This window comes from Phalacrocorax aristotelis, chromosome 2, assembly GCF_949628215.1.
Source record: "Phalacrocorax aristotelis chromosome 2, bGulAri2.1, whole genome shotgun sequence".
NCBI lineage: Eukaryota > Metazoa > Chordata > Aves > Suliformes > Phalacrocoracidae > Phalacrocorax > Phalacrocorax aristotelis.
The window spans coordinates 136,376,727-136,389,914 of record NC_134277.1 but is presented as its reverse complement, the minus strand read 5'-3'; the positions used below and the strand labels follow the sequence as shown (position 1 = coordinate 136,389,914).

General features: G+C 47.9%; 1 protein-coding gene across 1 annotated transcript in view; it reads left to right on the top strand.

The window, feature by feature from the left end:
- Positions 1-2,686: 2,686 nt before the first annotated feature.
- The window catches only part of ZNF704 (zinc finger protein 704), an 88,983-nt gene continuing 78,481 nt past the window's right edge, over positions 2,687-13,188 (top strand). The window contains exon 1 of the mRNA XM_075085299.1: positions 2,687-2,815. The gene's annotated coding sequence lies outside the window, so the exon portion shown is untranslated. The remainder of the gene's footprint in view (positions 2,816-13,188) is intronic.

Sequence of the window (13,188 nt, the reverse complement as noted above, 5' to 3'; positions counted from 1 at the left end):
CGGGCAGGCCGGCCTGATGTGTTTCATGCATCCCTAAGAACCTGTCTGAGCCTCTCTCCTCTGCCTTCTGCCACCACACTCCCGAAACAGAGAACCCAGCTAGTAATTTTTGCAACGGTTGCTGTTGAACTGACAGCCGAAAGCCTGATTATTGATTAACAATCTCTGCTTTTATGTTTGTCCCCCAAAACCTCAGTGCGAGAGGCGTCAAGTCAGCTGCATCGTACAGTGGGTCCCGGAACTAACCTGACAAACAGGCTGGATGCAGAGTCCATAGAGAGGCTGAAGTGTGAGGTGTCCCGGCAGTTAACAGATGTACCTGCGCCAGCCCAACTATCCTTTATTATCACTGTTTTCTACAAGAGATCCTTTGGTCTCCATGCTGTTGTTTGTGGCGTTCATGGGAGCGTGTATGATCCAATTCAGTGGTAACACATTCAGTGTCTGCAGTTTCTAATTTTGGTTCTGTTCTCGCTGCAGTTAAAACATACAGACTTTTGAAAACCTCAAGGAAGTCTCTCAACATTTATCCCAGTATGCGGCAAATAGGAACAGGACCTTCTGTAACGTCATTATAATTCAGATAACTGGACACAGGCCACTACAGAAGATCACAGTTAGACTTAGGTGGTATTCAAATGATACAAAATACTTAAAATAATTTTAATACTGGGAGGTATTTGATTCCATTTCTATGCCCTTGAGGTATGAGTATGAAGGAACTGAGAATTCATGGTGGAATTCACTTTTAAGGCAAAACTGAAGTGTAAGTTTTTGTCAAATCAAAACCTTAATTCTGAACATTCAGTTTAGAATTAAAACTAAAACGCATTCATCTTTTTTTTTCTTCGACGGATCTATCCTTTATGCAACATCAGCTTCAAAAAAACATGACTGATCCACTCAAGCAGGTACCAAGAAGGTAGGAGTGCAGTGGCAGGAAAACTCATGCAGTGGCAGGAAAATTGGCGGGCAGGGTGGTGGCGGCGTGCCCCAGGGGCTTTGACCGCTGTTCTGCTGTGAGGTGGGCTGACCCGGCACTGCAGTGCGGCCGGCCAAAGCCGCAGTAAAACATCTGGAAACATCGCTCTTGGAGGCATGGGGAAATCCTGCTAGAAGAGCTGAAATGCCAGAATTTGCCAATGATCCTGCTGCAGATCTTATCCGGAGATGCAGAGTCTCTGTGGGGTTGGGTTTAGAAAATTGAAACAACTTCCATAGTTCATATTACTTGTTTAAGAATGGGTACTGTATTACCTACAATTTCTTGCATGGAAGGTGCTGTATGCTATATTCCAAAATGAATAAATATCATTACTTTCTGACAGGGACAAATTAACCTAGCATTAGAGGTGCAGCTTGGCCCCGTGCTGACAGAGTACGTGTAGATTTGGCCTGTTGGCACGTCTCTAAATCAGAATGTGTGGGGAGAAAGGTGCTGAATGCCAGAAAGGGGAGTGACTGTAATTCGCTTGTAAGTGAGAAAGAATATACCTATATGGATAAAAAAAACCCATGTAAATGCAGACTTAACGGTTATTCATGGGGGAAGAGGTGAGGAAAAGCATGTGGCAACCTGAAGTGTAACTCAGTCTCAGGAGGTTTTAATAAACGGTATAGAAGCCTATAATAAATTTATGCAGTGACTGGTTAATAAATTAAGACTCTGTCTGGAGACTATTTGAATTTAAAAAACTTTTCAGAAAGGTGTTTTGAAGCTTAAAGCACAGAGGTACTACCACCTAGCCTGGAAATTATTGCCCTGACTATCCCAGATAGCTTTTTCAACAGGCTAAAGATTGCCCTGCTCCGATTTTTCACCTCCAAAGAAAACCCCCAAGTCTCTTCTCAGCTTTTTTCCCAAAAATTCCATTTTCCCCATGTATGATTTTTTGGGGGAGGTAGGTGAAATAATTTAATCTCACCCAGGCCCGAGACAGCCGGCAGCGAATCCCGCTGGCCGGGCAGCGCCGGCCCTGCCGCCGTGCGGGCGGAGGCAAGGCCGGGGGGTGCGGAGGAAGCGGCGGCCGGCGGGGACCGCTCCGCACCGGACCGGCACCGCGCTCCCCTCGGCGGGCGGGCTGCGGCCGGGGCAGGCGGGCGGGCGGGCCGGGGGCCGGCGCCGCTCCGCAGGGAGACCCGCCCGCGGCGGCGGGCGGAGGCAGCGCAGCCCCGCGCAGCGCCCGGCGGGAATCCAGTCCGGGTTTTGGTGTCGGGGACCGGCGGCGGGGAAGGGCGAGCGGCAGCGGACCCGCGCCGGGCCGGGCGGGCGGGCAGGCCGGCGGCGGCGGAGGAGGAAGACGAGGAGGAGGGCGGCGGCGAGAGCAGGTGGGCGAGCAGCGGGGCGGCGGCGCCCGCGGGCCCCCATGGCCGCGGCGCTCCCGCCGCACACACCCACCGCCGCCCCCCGGTGAGCGCCGCCGCCGCCCCTCGGGCTTGGCGCTGCCGCTGCGCGCCCGCGGCGGGGCCGCTGCCCGCAGCCGGGGCTGAGCGCGGCGGGAGGCGGGCCGGGCCGGGCCGGGCGGAGGCACCATGCAGGCGCGGCGCCTGGCCAAGCGCTCCAGCATGGGCAGCCGGCGGCTGAGCACGGGGCCGGCGGCCGCGCAGGCGGACGGGGCCCGGCCCCCCAAGCCCGAGAGCGCCTGGAGGCCGCCCCGGCGGGAGGGCTCCGCCGCCGCGCTGGAGGAGGAGGACGAAGACGAGGACGTGGTGGTGGAGGTGGAGGAGGAAGAGGAGGAGGAGGAGGGCGGCCTGGGGAGTCCCCCCCCCCGCGCTGACCGGCCACGGCAAGGGCCCCCTCCGGGGGAGCCTGAAGGTGCGTCCCGGCAGGGGGAGGGCGGGAGCGGGGCGGTGGCGGCAGCCGCCTGGCCCGACTAGGTGCCGGCGGAGGGGCCCGGCCGGGGGGCAGGCTGGGCCAGCCGGTGCCCCGGGCTGGAGCGGGGGGGGGGGCGGCGGGCGCCGTGCCCGGCCCCGGCCCCGTCCGGGCGGCCTGCGGCGGGGGGCCCCCGGGGGCGGCGGGGGTACTGCGGGCGGCGGGCCACGCTCAACAAGTCCCGGAGGAAACGGGCGCCCGGTGCGGCCCGCCGGGAAGGCGGCGGCGGCGGGCTGGCCCCGGCGGCTGCGGGGCTCCGGGGTCGGGCGAGGGGGGCTCACCGGTGCCTGAAGTAGTTCGCGCACCGAGAACACAGCCTTTCCCGAGTGAAGCGCGTGGCAGCGGGGCTGCCCGGGGGTGCTGAAGGTTGTTGTGCCCGGGGTGTTTCCCAGGCTGGAGCCGTGCCGGCGGGGCGCGGGGGTTGCGCGGTGCCGGGCTCCTGTGGGGGAAGGTGGCCCTGGTACGGGAAGCGGGGCCGGCCGATTGGGAAAAGTTTCTGGATGCAGCAATACTGTGCGGAGGCCCGGTTTGCATCCCATCGAAGGGCGCTTGGGCAGTCCTCTGACTTCGGCGCTTTTGGAGCAACCTGCTGAACGCTTGCAGGCGGAGGTGCTGCAGACTTAGGCTTAATTACCTTATCCTGAGAGGTTTTCTATAATTATTTTTCTCTTGAGATAACCCGGAGAGTAGGGTTAAGTATGTGTGTAAGTCTGCAGGGGATTCATGTGATAAGTGTGCACTGGTTATGAAAAATAAATGTGCATGAAAGTTTAAAGGGTATCCATGTGGATTGATTTTTTTTTTTTTTTAAATCTAGATAATGATTCTTATTTAACAAGAGATCAGGGTTGGCCTAGTAGTAGTGCCATGTTACCATTGGGGTCTCCCCTGTATACGTAGAAGAAAAAAAAAAAAGGAAGCAAAATCAAAACAACCAACAAAAAAAATTCCGTAAAGGAAAGCAGCAGCAGAAATAGAAGTTAGCCACGTATTGCTTCAGAGCAAGTTTGATACAGCATTGACAGGATAGATCTGACCCAGGTGGGTCTTTGGACCTTGTCCTTGTAGCTGTTCAGTGAGTCTGTCAAAGGCCACGAGATGTGGTTATGGACTGACTGGGTCAGACCGTCCGTGCTGCTGAGGCCTGTCAGGCTGGGATAACTTCATTGCTACAAAACCTGTTGGCACTTGACTGGTAGCCTAAAGATGAATGACGTGCTGATGGGCTTCTGGTCCCATCAGTCTCCCCATCACACCGAAACTCCAAGCGATAGAGGAGCCTTAGAGAAACTTCCCCTGTGCAGCTGATGGGTAAAAAGAGTGAAATTTTCAAATGGAGCTCAATAATCTGAAACATCAGCTGGATTACATAGGTATAATCTCCATATAACGTGGGTTATCAGAGTGTACTTTGTTGGCCCTCAGCATGTTTTCAAGTAGTGGGTCTGTTAATATAAACCAAGGTCACTGGTATTTCTGTCTTGCTTTTAAGACTATATGTGCATATAAGATTGTTCTCACATGTATTTATTTACCTGGAAGGTAAATCGGCCTTATAGATGAGATGATAATAATAAACCCTCAAGTTATCTGCAGCACTGTAGTTCAGTAATCAGGTGCAGTTATTTACTAACTTTAGAATATTTCTAACCCTCATGACCTGCCTTGGTTTTGCTTTCAGTATGCATGCTTTTAAGTACTATAAACTAGGAAAACTGTTACAATTTAACATTTTAGAGAACCTGGTTTTGCTTTCTGTATATTTCTTTAGGGATAGATATGTAGGGGTACATGAAGCTTCATCTAAGGCTTCTTCCAAGTGATTTTAAAGCAAGAGATTAGAAGTGAGAAAAGCGGGCATGAAATGAATGCAGAGGACTGACTGCAAAACTGCAGGCGGGTAATAGAGCTGGCATGATCAGGCTGTGGTTTGTCAAACAGGATTCCTGCCAAACGGAGAATTGGTGTGGGGTGAGCAGCATTTGACTCCCAAACCTGGCCTTCCGAGCTGGGGTCCGGGAGCAAAGGGAGTTGAAGGGGTGTCCACTTCTGAGACAGGGCATAAATTATTGCACTGTCCAGTACCCTTCAGAACAAGAGACAACCTGAAAATCTTCAGAACTGAATCAGACTTGAAAGCAGAGTGGTCCAGGTGCTGGTTTTGCAGTGTGTGCTACCCAGAGAATGCAATTAAAAAGCAGCGCACAATGTTTTAGCGTGTGGTGTAGATACAGATGACACGTGCTGCTTGATGTCTGTGCCCTTGGGTGGAATGGCATTTTAAAGCTAGAGGTTTCATGGGCTCTTCACAAAATCGCTTCCATGGAGTGGCTGTGCTAATGGATGAATGCATCATAGCGTCTGCGATGGAATTAGTATTTTTTAAAAGTGCCTGAGAATTTGGTCCACTAGTCAAGATGGAAACTACCTCCGCCATCAGGTCTCAGCTGTGTTGTCTCCACCAGAAGACAAGCCACTGTGTGTTTGCACCAGTGGTGGTCTGGTTTTGACCCTCACTCTCAAGTGTGGGGGTAGAGAAGACAGTAATAAATACTTTATAAAGGCAAATCTTATTTCTCCAATTTCTAAAGTCTTGGAAGGAGAGAACAGATACGACAAAAAAAGCGTGAGAGAGACTGTTAGTCACGAGGAAGATAAAAAAATTGCTTCTTTATACTGCTGTAGCCACAAAGATGTCCAAGAGGAGGACACTGGAGAACACTTTTGTTGCTCTCTTTTTTTCCCCCCCTGCTATTCTAACATGATGCTAGAAGAGGCACGAGTGTTCTGTATGTCACTGGTGGGTGATGGCAGGGTAGCCAGGAAGACTTTGAGAGCCTGTAGAGCCTTGTTGAGAAGTGCTGGGATTTCTTATTTTGTCAGCACTAGTTCATTCATCTGTGTAGGAAAACAAATAACACCAAGGTGCTGATTTTACAGACTCATTTTGTGCATGAAACTCTTTCTTTTCAACCCATACTTGATGCTTTGGCTGCATCTAGATTTCCAACCATTTGAAAGGAGATGAAAAAGAACAAATAGCGTAATTACCAGTACTTTGTCTGGAAGCGTGGATTAATTTGCAGTCTTGTTTATTTAATCTTTTGTATGGAGCTTGGTTCTGATACCACAAGCAGCCATGTTAGTACCACTCTGAGGTTAATTAATTCCATGGAAACTGCTGGTTTTGGTGATACGGAGGGAATGTGTTATGAAGTAGGGTCTGTCAGTGGTCTGCGATACTGAATTTATCTGGTACTTGGTGAACAAGTCTCACTGCAAGTTGCAGAGCTACGCTAATTTGCCTGTAAACCACTAAAGCACTATGATTGAAGATTTGAGCTGGTAATGAACCTGGGCTTGTGATAACTTGCCAACATGGTGCAATGTTTTCTCTCCTGTTACAAATAGTAAAGGGGTTAGTGCTTTCATCTGTTCAACCCAGTTGAGCTGCCTGTGCAGCTCCAGCCTGTTTTCTGTCCCCAGGCTCAGAATATGGACCCAGCTGACTATGGGGGTTGCTCCTGTTCCTCAAGCCCTATGTTCCTGTGGTCTCTGCCCTTTACCTTACCATAAGCACCTGTGAAATTATCCATTCCAGATACTTGCTTGTGCGTGAGCACTTGTTGGTAGTTCAGAAGGGTGAATTTCCAGCAAACGGATTTGTTCCTGCAAATACACAGCTCCCAAAATCATGGGAAATGAGCAGACGAAGAGTCTGAAAACTGAAGGCCCAGAGAGCTGTGCTGTGGCGCAGGAGGAATACAAAAGCCCAAGCTGTGTAAGCAAGACTTCAATTCATACACGTTGGGCTCAGTTTTGCCCACCTTGCAAAGTGGAATTAGTAACAAGTACAAAGTACAGGCGCATGCAAATCTGTGCCAGAGGTTTCAGACCGGGGATGGCAGATATTGGTAGGAGTGTAGGTTAATCCAGGAAAAAGTATGCTTTTGTACACGATTTTTGTGGTTTGTTTTGCTTTGGGTTGGTGTTTTGCCTCTTTTTTTTTTTTTTTAAAAAAAGAGACAACATCTGTGTGATATATCTGTGTGAAGAATCTTCAGAGTTTGTCTGGAAGAAATCAGTTGCCTGTTACTTACATGCGTTGTTTGGCTGGGTTGAATTCACTCCCTGTTCCTTTGCTCATTTTCCCTGCATTATTTCTACAGCTAGGTGTGAATTTGTTGTTGTCCTTTAAATCAGACTTTCAGCTTCAGATTTACTGTTTGAATGAACCATAGGCTCATCTTGGGCAAAACAAACATGCTTTTTTTCTTGACTAGCAAAGCGCTATTTAATTTAGTTTTCATACGTGTGTGCAAATATATTTTAACTGGCAATTTGCAAAATACAAACTTCAAATGCCAGATTCATTTAGTGGTGGAGAGATCTCTAAGGCACATCAGTAACTTGCATGCTAACCTAAGAGTAAACTGAAATGTGTCCTCAGACTAATAATGATAAAGACATTTTTATAAATACTACTAGTTGTTACAACACCAGAACTCATGTTCTGATCTTGGAGCAGGATCCTGTTAGGCTAGGCTGTGTTCAAACTCAGAACAAGCATGATCCTGCTCTACCCTGTTCTGTGAAGTTGGAGAGTGACACAAGATATTTTGAATGGATAGTGATGGACTGTGGGGAGCAACTAAAGTGTGAGACAAGAGAGGCAGATAAACACTAGCAGCTAAGCCATATTTTTGTAGGTAGATAATAATTCATTTTTAAATTTCAAACTTCATTCAGTTAGCTATAGTCCTTGAGTGAGAATCTGGCTAGTGAAGTTGGTGTGGAAACTGCAAGACTAGATTTGGGATTTTTTTTCTTCCTTATTAAAGCAAAAAAAAAGTTAATATATATTATGGATTACTAGAGGCAGAGGTGGGGGTGGTGACATTGTAAGACGGTGTTTTTTCTCCACTCTCCCATAATAAAAAATGAATGGGAGTAATTTGCTGAGGATTTTTAATGTAATTTTGTTGTTGTTGTTGTTTGCTGGACACAGACCAAGCATAACTACTTTGCCCTTAAATGGAATTGAATTAGAAAACTGTGACTATGTGAGAATAAAGGGGTACAGTGGAACCACTAACAGTTTTGGTGCTTATTTACTAGGCTGTTTTTGGTCTAGAATGAGTTCAGTTGAGCACAGTCGGTTGGCCGGCTTCAGGTATGCAGTATGTACCGGTGGATAGAGATGTGCTGCTTGGTCTTTATCACAGAATCACAGAATGGTTGAGGTGGGAAGGGCCCTCTGGAGGTCATCTGGTCCAACCCCCCTGTTCAAGCACGGACACCCAGAGGAGGCTGCCCAGGACCGTGGCCAGGCAGCTTTTGAGTATCTCCAGAGATATAGACTCCACAACCTCCCTGGGCAGCCTGTGCCAGTGCTCCGTCACCCTCACAGTGAAAAAGTGTTTCCTGATGTTGAGAGGGAACCTCCTGTGTTCCAGCATGTGCCCATTGGCTCCGGTCCTGTCACCAGGCACCACTGGAAAGAGCCTGGCTCTTACCCTCTTTGGCCCCTCCCTTCAGGTATTTATAGACATATATAAGCCTTCTCTTCTCCAGGCTGAACAGTCCCAGCTCTCTCAACCATTCCTCACAGGAGAGATGTTTTCATTATCTTTGCGCCCCTTCGTTGGACTCCCTCCAGTATGTCCATGTTTCTCCTGTACTGGGGATCCCAGAACTGGACCCAGCACTCCAGGTGTGGCCTCACCAGTCCTGAGTGGAAGGGCAGGATCACCTCCCTCTACCCGCTGGCAATATTTTGTCTAGCGCAGCCCAGGACACATTCACCTTCTTTGCCACAAGTGCAAACTGCTGGCTTGTGTTCAACTTGGTGTCCACCAGGACCCCTGCACCTTTTCTGCCAAGCTGCTTCCCAGCTGGGCAGCACCCAGCGTGGTTGTTCCTCCCCAGTGCAGGACCTCACGTTTTCCCTTGTTGAACTTCATGAGGTTCCTGTTGGCTCATTTCTCCAGCCTTTTGAGGTCTCTCTGTGTGGCAGCATGACCATCTGGTGTATCAGCCACTCCTCCCTGTTTTGTATCATCTGCAAACTTGCGGAGGATGCGCTCTGCCCCATCATCCAGATCAGAAATGAAGACTTTGAACAGGACTGGATGCAGTATTGACCCCGGGGGTGTGCCACCAGTTACTGGCCTCCAACTATACTTTGTGGGGCTGATCAACATTCTCTGGGCCCATCCATTCAGGCGGTTTCCAACCCACCTCGCCACCTGCTTGTTCAGCCCATACATCAACAGATTGTCTAACAGAATGTTATGGCAGATGGCATCAAAAGCCTTCTTGAAGTCTTTTGTCTTCTTGAAGTCTAGATGGAGAATATCCACTGCTTTCCCGTCTACCAGGCCAGTCCTTTCATCCTTTCATCCAGCCACCAGGCTGGCCAAGCATGACTTCCACTTGGTGAAGCCATGCTGCCTACTCACAATCATTTTCTTGTCCTTCATATGCCTGGAAATGGTTTCCACGTTTAGTTGCTTCATCATATTCCTGGGAATCAAGGTGAGGCTGACCAGCCTGTAGTTCCCTGCGTCTTCCTTCTTGAAGATATAAGTGATATTTTTTTGCATTTGAAAACTAAGTATTGAGAAAGTGCTTTGCATGGTCTGGTAATTAACATTTGTAGTGTGTCCTTTTGACAAGTGTGGACGCATGGACCATCTGTGCCTTTCCTGACCCTTGGGCTTCCAAACTTGCTTCTTACCCAAGGTTACAGAGAAGCCTAACAGTCCTGTAGATCAGCTTTGAACCCTCAAGTCCTACTCTGTGTTTTTCCAGCTGCTAGATTAGAAATTCCATGAGAGCACCAGAGAGATCTTTGCAGACTATGGGATAAATCTGTGCCTCAGACTGTGCCTCTTGGCCATCTCAAAGATGGGAGCTTTGCTGCTTGGGCAGTAGGGAGCAGGCTGGTCCTGGCTGGTATCTGCTCTGTAAATACTGTTGTGGATTGAGCAATGATGCTCTCCCCATGTGCCGCCCCCCCCCCCCCCCCCCAAATGAGAGTTCCCATTGGCTTTGTAATACTCTCAAGTGATTTGTTGAATTGCTTATTTTTAAAAACAGTAGAGCAGCTTGACCATTCCTGCTGCTTGAGGCCAGCCCAAAGACTACAGAAGGATGGTAGGCTGAGAAACTCTTAGTAGTGTTTTTGTTTATTTGTGAAAACTGAACAGGAAATACAAAGTGAATAAAAAGGAACGTTCCAAGATCAGCTTCAATCTCATGAACTTGTGTTGAAGTTTTTCTGTAGCATGTTGCAGAAAGAGCATGCAGGAGTTCAGTGTTACTGCTGCTGCTGAACAATCTGTGATGGGATTGCTTTCGCCGCTCTGGCACGTTGCCAAGCTTTCCAACCCCAAATGATGATTGCTGTGACATTTGTCTCATTGTATTAAAAAGTACATGTGTGGGTGGTATTTGTTGTTTGACAACAAAACTAATGAAGACAGGAAGCTGAACAACTTCTGTTGCTTGAACTTTGGATAAAAATACAGATCTTTTTATTGGTGTTTTTGCAAAACATAAAGAATCAAATTTTCATAAAATCCTGACCCAGCTGACGTTGATGGAAAAGTCCTGCTAGTTTAAGCAGATTTGGGATTTCAGCCCAATTATCTAACCGCAAGTTACTGATTACTATTAGTCTCCTAACCTTTCCAGAGCGGTCCTAATAATTTTTAAGTATTGCTTCAGACTGTAGAAGACCATTATGATCACTGGACACAGGATAAAAGGGAAGGTAAAACTTCAATGATCAGAAACTGAAGTGTGAAATTATATACCTCATTGTTTTACCACCTTGAATGTATTTCTTTAACATAGCAGATAAAAGGTCACTTGAACTTCAGATAGGCAGTGTGGTTATGACAAGCAGTCATAAGACTGGATGGTTACTTAATCTTTCTTTCTGCTTCAGCAGATAAAGTGGTAAATGCCGGCATCATCCTGACATAGAGAACACACTGTACGATCACCTTCTATAAACTGGACTTTGTAAAGTTGGTGAGCTAAACATTTGAGCCAACCTGATCTTTTATGTATACATGCACATCGCTTTGAAAAGGCAGAAGGAACTCTCTTTGGATCAAAAATGCTTTTGACCTTGTATTTCTCAACAAGTCCTGTTTTTTTTTTGTTTAATGTAATTGTGACAAATGTAAGTACTGCCAAAGGAAAAAAATCTGATTTTTCTACTTTAAAATACTTCTAAAGAGGACACTGTGATGCACTTCTTGCTGCTCTTAGGTCTAGGTTAGTGGTGGTTCCTCATAGCTTGTGGTTCATAAGGCCATGGAAAGTGGTCCTCATTTGGCTTACAGAGCTATATTGAAAAAGTGGAAAAGGGAAGAAGGGTGAACTGGTGATTGCTAAGGATTTACAGTGATATTTTGCTTCAACATGCATGGCCACCACTGTTCTAAACAATTGTCCTTACTTTCTCAGGGCAGGAGAGAAGTGGCTGGTCTTGCAGGTGTTGCCCTTTCCATGCTGGTAGGTTCCTCTGCTGGACCAGCAGCCTTTGGCGCACAGCATGCTTCGTGCCTGGGCACTGGGTAAAGCCAGGAGGTGTTTGTGGAGCCATGGTGAGATGATTTGATGTTTCATCAGTTCCAGAAAGAGTAAAGCATTCCCCTCTCTGTCCTTCTTCCAGCTCCCAGCCAGACACTAGCTACCTTGGGCTAGTGTCAGCATTTGTTTTGTGCTTTTGTGGGTTACTGAAGCAGCAGGAAACCTGTGCAGCAGAGAGTCTGTAGACTCTGTAACTTCAGTAAGTCAAGGTAACTCAGGGAAGGGCTTGTCAAGCATCTTGACAGTGCAGATGAAAAGATGCGATATCACAGCTAGGGGATGCATAGGGAGGAAAAGGAAGGCGAGAAAGGGAGCAAGTCTTCTTCCTTTAGAGGACAGCACTCATTTGACTGGCTGGGCTGGGCTGGGCTTGAGTTTGGGCTTGATTGATCTTCATGTTCTTTTTGAAGGCTCTTCTCCCATGAGACATTGTTGCATTCCTCTACTGGTTTGATAGAGGGCTGGTTTATGGGGTGAGCGAGGAACAGAAGGTCAGGTTTGGCCTCTGCAGGTTTCTACTAGTGCTATTCCATTGCTTCCAGGGGTAATGAGATGAAACTCTGTGATACTAATTCTCTGCGTAGTCAGACCCAAAAATAAACTCCTTTTTTGGCACCTTTTCCACTCTGAACAGGAAACCTGCTAGATGTTTTTTTCTGGAGCTGAACGTAGATTTGCAAGAATCTCTTAACTGGGGACAACGCTCCTTACTTGTTCATCTCCTCCGAATGACCATGCTTTCTACTTCCAGGCTCGAGATCAGTTACAGGAGATAAGGATGTGTGCTTAATTCTGCTCTTGTATTAGCTCCTCCAGGCAGCAAAGACAGTAGATACTTTCCTGCTGGCCTTTAGGACCCTCTTTGCATTTCTTAAAAGTAGGAAAAATTGCCATTTCAGAGTAAGTAGGTGTTCATAGGCATATCATAGGATATAGCCTGACATGAGGTTTCAGAGCTTTAGCCAGTGCAGTAAGAACACCTGATTTGATGGCGCTCACTAATTACACCTTGTAATTACAACCAGTAACGTAATACGAATAAGAACAAAAAAAGTTTGTTTGAATTTCCCTGATACCCCGCATTGGCATGCTCGTTTTTACCTCCAATTCTAGGTTTTTTTTAAACTTTGGGAGGAGGCCAGCAAGACCCAGGCATATCTTCCTCTTCTGTCCTTCATTGCTCCTTGGTCAGTCCAGGGCACATATTTCCAGTCCCTCTCCTGTCCTGTGCATGGCCACAGCTTGCCCCAGCAGCGCCAGGCAGTGCTCACGCTGCTTTTGCCGCAGGAGAGGCGAGGGGAACCTACTGCCTGGTAGACACCCCTCCCATCCTGCTTGCACGGCCAGGCACGTACATCACTGCAAGAAAATGTGATAATTGGTTTAGTTAATTTTAAACTCACTGTTTGTGAAACCAATAATTGGGAAGGCAATTATGGCTGCCCATTCCTGGCCAGCCATGTCCTTTTTAGCCTGGTGGAGTACCTGAGCATGAGATGGTGAGCATGTTTAGCAAAGCTTGAAGTGCAGCAACAGGATTGCTAAATGAAAAATGAACCTGGTTTTTGCAGCTGTGCTCCTCCACTTGCCTTCTGTTTAAGGCTTTCCAAGCTAGCATCTTAATTTTTAGGTCTCTAGGTGTTTCTCAGGGGCTTGCTTTATTTAAGAAAAGGAAAACAGGTCTGCAAGACCTCTGCTGAGATCCATCC